Source organism: Galeopterus variegatus, unplaced genomic scaffold, assembly GCF_000696425.1.
Source record: "Galeopterus variegatus unplaced genomic scaffold, G_variegatus-3.0.2 Scaffold1567, whole genome shotgun sequence".
In the NCBI taxonomy this organism is placed as follows: domain Eukaryota; kingdom Metazoa; phylum Chordata; class Mammalia; order Dermoptera; family Cynocephalidae; genus Galeopterus; species Galeopterus variegatus.
The window spans coordinates 242594-248602 of record NW_007727678.1 but is presented as its reverse complement, the minus strand read 5'-3'; the positions used below and the strand labels follow the sequence as shown (position 1 = coordinate 248602).

The following is a 6009-nucleotide window of genomic DNA, read 5'->3' as shown; positions in this document are numbered from 1 at the left end:
TGAGGGTTGCGATCCGTTGCCGGACACGGAAAAAGACAAAAAAGACAAAAAAAATAAAATCCTTGTGTGTTAACATCAATATTTGTGTTATCTCAGTTGATTTTCTTTTCTCCTTAGTATGTGTTCCATTTTCCTGGTTGTTCTTATGTCCTGTAAATTTGGAATGTATCCTGGACATTTGGAATGTTGAATTGTAGAGACTCTAAATTTGGTTTTTTTTTTTCCTGCACTGAATGTTTTTTTCTTTTCTTTTAGTAGGTGATTATCTGGGTTGGATTCAAATTGCACGGTGTTTTTTTGGGTGACAGCTCTGATCTTAGCTCAGATTGTTTTTGTTTAGCTAAGCTATTTTGAGTATATTCTGAGAATGTGAGGTTCAGGAGCTCGTCAGAAATGTGGCGAGATAGAATTTGGAGATTCCTCCCCAGCTCTTTCTCTTTCAGCATTTCCTTTCTGTCTAGTGGCCATGGTTTGCCTGTGGTAGTTATTCTAGTGTTCCAGGATGTAAAAGCTACTTTTTTTTTTCAAACCAGTGCTCCTGCTGTCCCTCATGCTGCAGTGCCTACCCCTAGGCTAAAAGCAGTGAAAATACTCCCTGCAACTCCACTCTTCTCAGCATGATTTGCCACCAGACTTTGCCTGCACTGTTCACAGTGCTTTCAGGTAGCTGCTTTTGGTATTATGCCCAGAGTTTATTGTGTTTATCTGCAGGAGGGTCAATTCAGTAGAATCTCACTTCACCACTGCTAGAAGAAATCAAGTTTTAGCGTTTTTATTTTAATTTGTGTTTTATTTTAATTTACTGTTTTTATTTTAATAAAATACTTTATGTGTTAAGAATATTAACAATTTATTGTGCATATTTATAATAGATAATTTTGTTAGTCTCTTGTTTTGCTTTTAAATTTTATTAGTATTTGTGGTATACAGAAATTTTGCATTTTGATGTAATTAAATTGGTGTTTGAGATTTCTTCTCAAGTTTTGCTTAAAAACTCATTCATATTCCAGTATCAGATATGTCTGAAGGTACTTTATAAAGTTCATGGGAAGATGCATATTATCTTTTCATTTTTCCATGAACTTTTTGAAGTACCCTTGTATATACCCAGATTTTCTTTTAGTTTTTTTCTTTTTTAGTAGTAACAGTTTTTACATTTAACATTTTAATACATATTGAATCTATTTTAGTATATGGTACCAAATGAAGATCTTATTTAATATTTTTCTTTAAGGGCCGGCCCGGTGGTGCACTGCTACAGTGCGCCGCTTGGGAGTGCGGCGGCGCTCCCGCCAAGGGTTCAGATCCCACGTACAGACCGGCCGGTCACTGGCTGAGCGAGGTGCGAGCGCAACACCGAGGGTTGCGATCCCGTTGCCGGTCCCGGTCCGGTACAGGCGCGACACTGAGGGTTGCGATCCGTTGCTGGACACAAAAAAAGACAAAAAGAAAAAATATATATATATATATTTTTTTTTTCTTTAAAAACAGGCAATTTTAATAAACATAATATGTTGAAGCTGATTCTGCTTTTAATAGTAGCCATAATATTTCCATTATAGAAAATTAATATTCAGCTTGCTGAAATTTAAGATGAGAATATATAATTTGACAAACCATATAAAAATAGTGCACAAAGTTTGGAGAAGAAAGGCTGAGTAAGAAAGGTGAAAACTTTTCGTGTGTGTGTGAATAGTTTTACATCAAACCAAGGTCACAGTCAACTTGTTCAGATGTTACCATGTGTGCCTAACAAAATCAATTAATCAGTCTCTGTCTCTCTTTCTTGTGCCCATGTACACATGCTAGTAGCAGAAATAGAAATAATAACCATTTATCAAGTTTTAGCTGCTAGAATCATAATCATAGTGAAAGTGCTACAATAATAATAATAATAATAATAATAATAATACTGAAAGGATGATAAATGCATAAAGGAAGGAGCCATAGTGCTACAATAGGGGAAATAAATATAAGGGTCTTCAAAAAGTTCATAGAAAGATTCATATTCTCTTTTAATTCTATTTTTCCACAGACTTTTTCAAGTACTGTTGTAGCTCTGGTTATGGAAATCAGGGAAGGCTTCCTCGAGGAAGTAATGATTCAGTTGAGATTTAAAAGAGGAGTAGAATTAAGCATGTCAAGTATGGGAAGTAGGTACTGATGGGGGAATGTGGCTGCTGGTAAAGGAGGGAAGAAGTGTAAGGGGTCTGGGGCAGGGAACAGCATGGACCTTTTGAAGATCTGAGCCGTGTTGCTGGAGCTAGGAGAGCAAGGGGAGCAGGCTATGGGACGAGGCTGGAGATGGGAGCTGGGCCGAGCTATGCAGGCTTGTAAGTTACAGGAGGAGTTTAGCTTTTATCCTATGAGTAATGGGGAGGAAAGATTTTAAGCAGGAGAGTAGTCTGATCAGATTTGCATTTCATAAGATCAGGCTGGTGGAAATATATTGGAGGAAGGCAAGAGTAGATACAGGAGACCACTAGGGGATTGTTGCAATAATGCAGGTGAAAGAAGACGGTAGCTTGATACTATAATGTGGATGCTTGAACCGATGGATAGCTGGCTGGATAGACGCATACGTAACCGAAGTTGAACTGGCAAGACACATGGACTTAAGTTTTTTCCCACTGTATCTTTATTTTATTATTATTATTTTTCCTTTTTGTCTTTTTTCGTGACCGGCAACGGATCGCAACCCTCGGCGTCGCTCCCGCGCCTCGCTCAGCCAGTGAGCGGCCGGTCTGTATGTGGGATCCGAACCCTCGGCGGGAGCGCCACCGTGCTTCCCAAGCGGCGCACTATAGCAGTGCGCCACCGGGCCGGCCCGCCACTGTATCTTTAAATTTGCTCAATTGGAATAGTTCTTTTGCCCCGGATAAAGACATGAGCAGACCTTGATTTTTCAGGTTTGCCTTAGATCGGATGAGGAGCCTTGGTTTAGTACAGCAATGGCCTGTGTCACCTAACAGTCAAAGCTGTAGGCTTGATTTAAATGTGAATTGTGTTCCCTCCCCCAGGAGGGAATGAAGGGGCGCCATGGCTGCTTCCTCCTCTCCCCACTTTGCACTTCCCTTGATTCCTCATTTTGCAAACTCAATTTCTGACTCCTCCAGCAATTGAAATACCCAGAGGAAGGAAAGAAAAGACTGAGAAAGTTCTTTTGACTGGCACTGCCATGAGCTTAAAGCCGCATTCTTGGGGTCTAACAAGTGACTGAAGGTGTTTACTTCCATGAGGGCCTTGTTGGTTTTGGATTTCACATTCGATGGAGGCAAATGCGTCTCTATTCCAGCTGAGTGCTTATTCCCTTCACAGCATGGGAGTCTGAGAATAAAGAAGGGAAACCTCATTTAAGATCTGTTCCTTCCTCCAGGGGGCCACCTTGGGCAGGAGCAGAGATGCACACGTGTGTGTTTGTGTGTGCACATGCTCTCTCTCTCACGTGGCCCACATCTGATCTGCATGAAACCCTCAGGAATTGTTTTCCTGATGACTCCGGTAGAGCAAGCCAACCCACAGCCCTCCACCCCCATTTTTCTTTTCAACAACCATCCAGCCCATCCCTCACCTGTGAGATCTCTATGTGGGAGTGAGGCACTGATACCTCATACCCCCAATTGCAGGGTTATGTATCAAGCTCCTGAGTAGAACCAGTTCCTTTCACAAGGCTTCAGGTGAGGGGTCGACATCCTTCAGGCTTCCTTGTGTGCTGAGGTTGGGATTCACAGCATACCAAAAGATTTTCTCCCCAGATCCTCTCTCTTAGCCTCTATTTTCTGGACTTTTTAATACTCTAGAAGTAGGTAAAAAGTGTTAAGTTTGTCTAACCAGTTCTCTCTCGGCCCCTGAGTTTTAGCAATTGAAACAGGGCAGTCTGTCTCATGCCCACTTTGGTATCTTGTATCTGTTGTCTAAGGATCTCAGACAAAACTACTTTTTGTCATGCTGTTATATAGTATGGATGATGCTTAGTGCGAAAGTAACATGCACAGCAGGTCAGGGTGTGTGGTTGAACACTTGCTGGTTCTCCAGCCTGTGGTACAGGCTTTTTAATCTATTAGCTCTAATCCTTATAACGACCCTCCCAGTAAATGTTATTATTCTCATTTTACAGCTGGGAAGAGTAGAACATTAGAATAGAAAGCAACTTGTCTAGGTCACATCATTGGGGAGTGACAGAGCAGGGATTTGCGCTCTGGCCTTTCTGTATCCCAAACCTATGCTCACAGCGGGTTGTTCCTGCTGGTGTCTTGTAACTCTAAATTATTGGGTCCTGACTCATGGGACCATATTAACTTTGGAAATTTGTTTTTGAACAGTTTTTCAATTGCTTTTTCTTGCTAAATCTTCATCTGTACTAGTTTCCATTGCTGCCTTTAAAAAGCCCACAAGCCTAGTGGCTTAAGACAACACAAATTTATGATCTTCACAGCTGGTAACTTAGCAGCCCCATATGGTCTCACGGGGCTAAAATCGAGGAGTTAGCAGGGCTTGGTTCCTTCTGGGGCAAGTCTGCTTCTCGTCTGTCCAGCTTCTAGAGGCTGCAACATTGATTGGTGCATGGCTCCTTCCCCCATCTTCAAAACCAACAGTGTCACATCTCTTTGGCCCTTCATCTGCTGTCACATCTTCTTCTGTCTACAGCTGGGAAAAGTTCTCCAATTCCAAGAACTCATGCGATTAGATTGAGCCCACCTGGCTAACCCAGGCTACTCTCTCCATCTTGAGGCCCACCCTCAATCACATCTACAAAGTCCCTTTTGCCACATACACAGACTCCAAGGATTGGGATGTGGACACTTCGAGGCCATTATTCTGCCTGCCACAATAACTGACCTCCTCAAATAATGACCTCGAAAGAATTAATTCCCGTTTCACTGGGTCCTATCTCCATCTCAGGCATCTGTGAATGCACTGTCCTGGTTAACAGAGTTCCAGGCATTCAGAGCCCGTTCTCCCTGCTTCTGGGATACAACTCTATGAGTTCATTTCTTAACTGAAGTGACTTCTGTTTCTTTGTCATTTTCTTGTCTGATGGCACCTTGTCTAGGGCTGTCAGAATTAAAGTTAAAATTTTCTTTACTCTAAAACTGTTTCTCAACTGGGGACTATCTTGCCCCACAGAAGACATTTGGCAATGTCATGAGACATTTTTGGTTGTCACAACAGAGGGTGGAGGTGCTACTGAAATCTAGTGGGTAGAGGCCAGAGATGCTGATTAACATGCTATAGTGAGTCCCCCACACAAAGAACTGTCCCGTCCCAATGCCAGTGTGATCGGTGGATTAAAAACTGCTGTGAAAAGTATCCGTTCATGCCAGTGCTAGTGGTCTGAGAAAAACTAGGCTCCAACAAGTCACATAAAGAACTCAGACACAGGAAGCCAGAGTGTGTATATATATATATATATGTTTCTGAAAAGTAGTGGTAGGTGTGTATTTCTATGTTTTTGCACAACTGGAAAAAGATAAGAAATCTGTATCGATGCAGCAACAAAACCCCCCAGCAAGTGTGACAACGGGTCTGTAGGTAAACTGATGCCCTATCACTCATCCTTTAGTGGGAAATGTAAAACTGTCTACTTAAACACTGAACAAAGGGAGGCCAACAAATAGAATTTTGTTATGAGATTCTGACTGTCTCCCTTGCTGATCAGAGTTGATATTGAAGTTGGTTTTGATCTCCAGAGTGGATGATCGTGGCCTTCAAGAGCACACACAAAGACTGATGGGCTCTGAGTTCAGGGGATGAAGGGAAAGAGGGGTCTGATAACACACGTGGTCACAGCCACTGTCAATACAAAGGAGAGGTGTTATGAAGGTTGATATCCTCATGGTTTCAAAACTGGAGCTTTGTGCCCTTAGTTACAACATGCTACAACATGTGCAACAACATGCTGCCCATGTGCCAGGTGCTGGTCCCCAGCTTCCCACCCTGCTGAGGTCTCAGCAGTGATCCAGGGTCTCTTCACTGGTCTTTTTTTTTTTTTTTTTTTTTTTTTTTTTT

General features: G+C 42.1%; 1 protein-coding gene across 1 annotated transcript in view; it reads left to right on the top strand.

The window, feature by feature from the left end:
• Positions 1 to 6009, top strand: part of EFCAB6 (EF-hand calcium binding domain 6) — a 303634-nt gene that overhangs the window by 126077 nt on the left and 171548 nt on the right. The gene's annotated exons all lie outside the window — the stretch shown is intronic.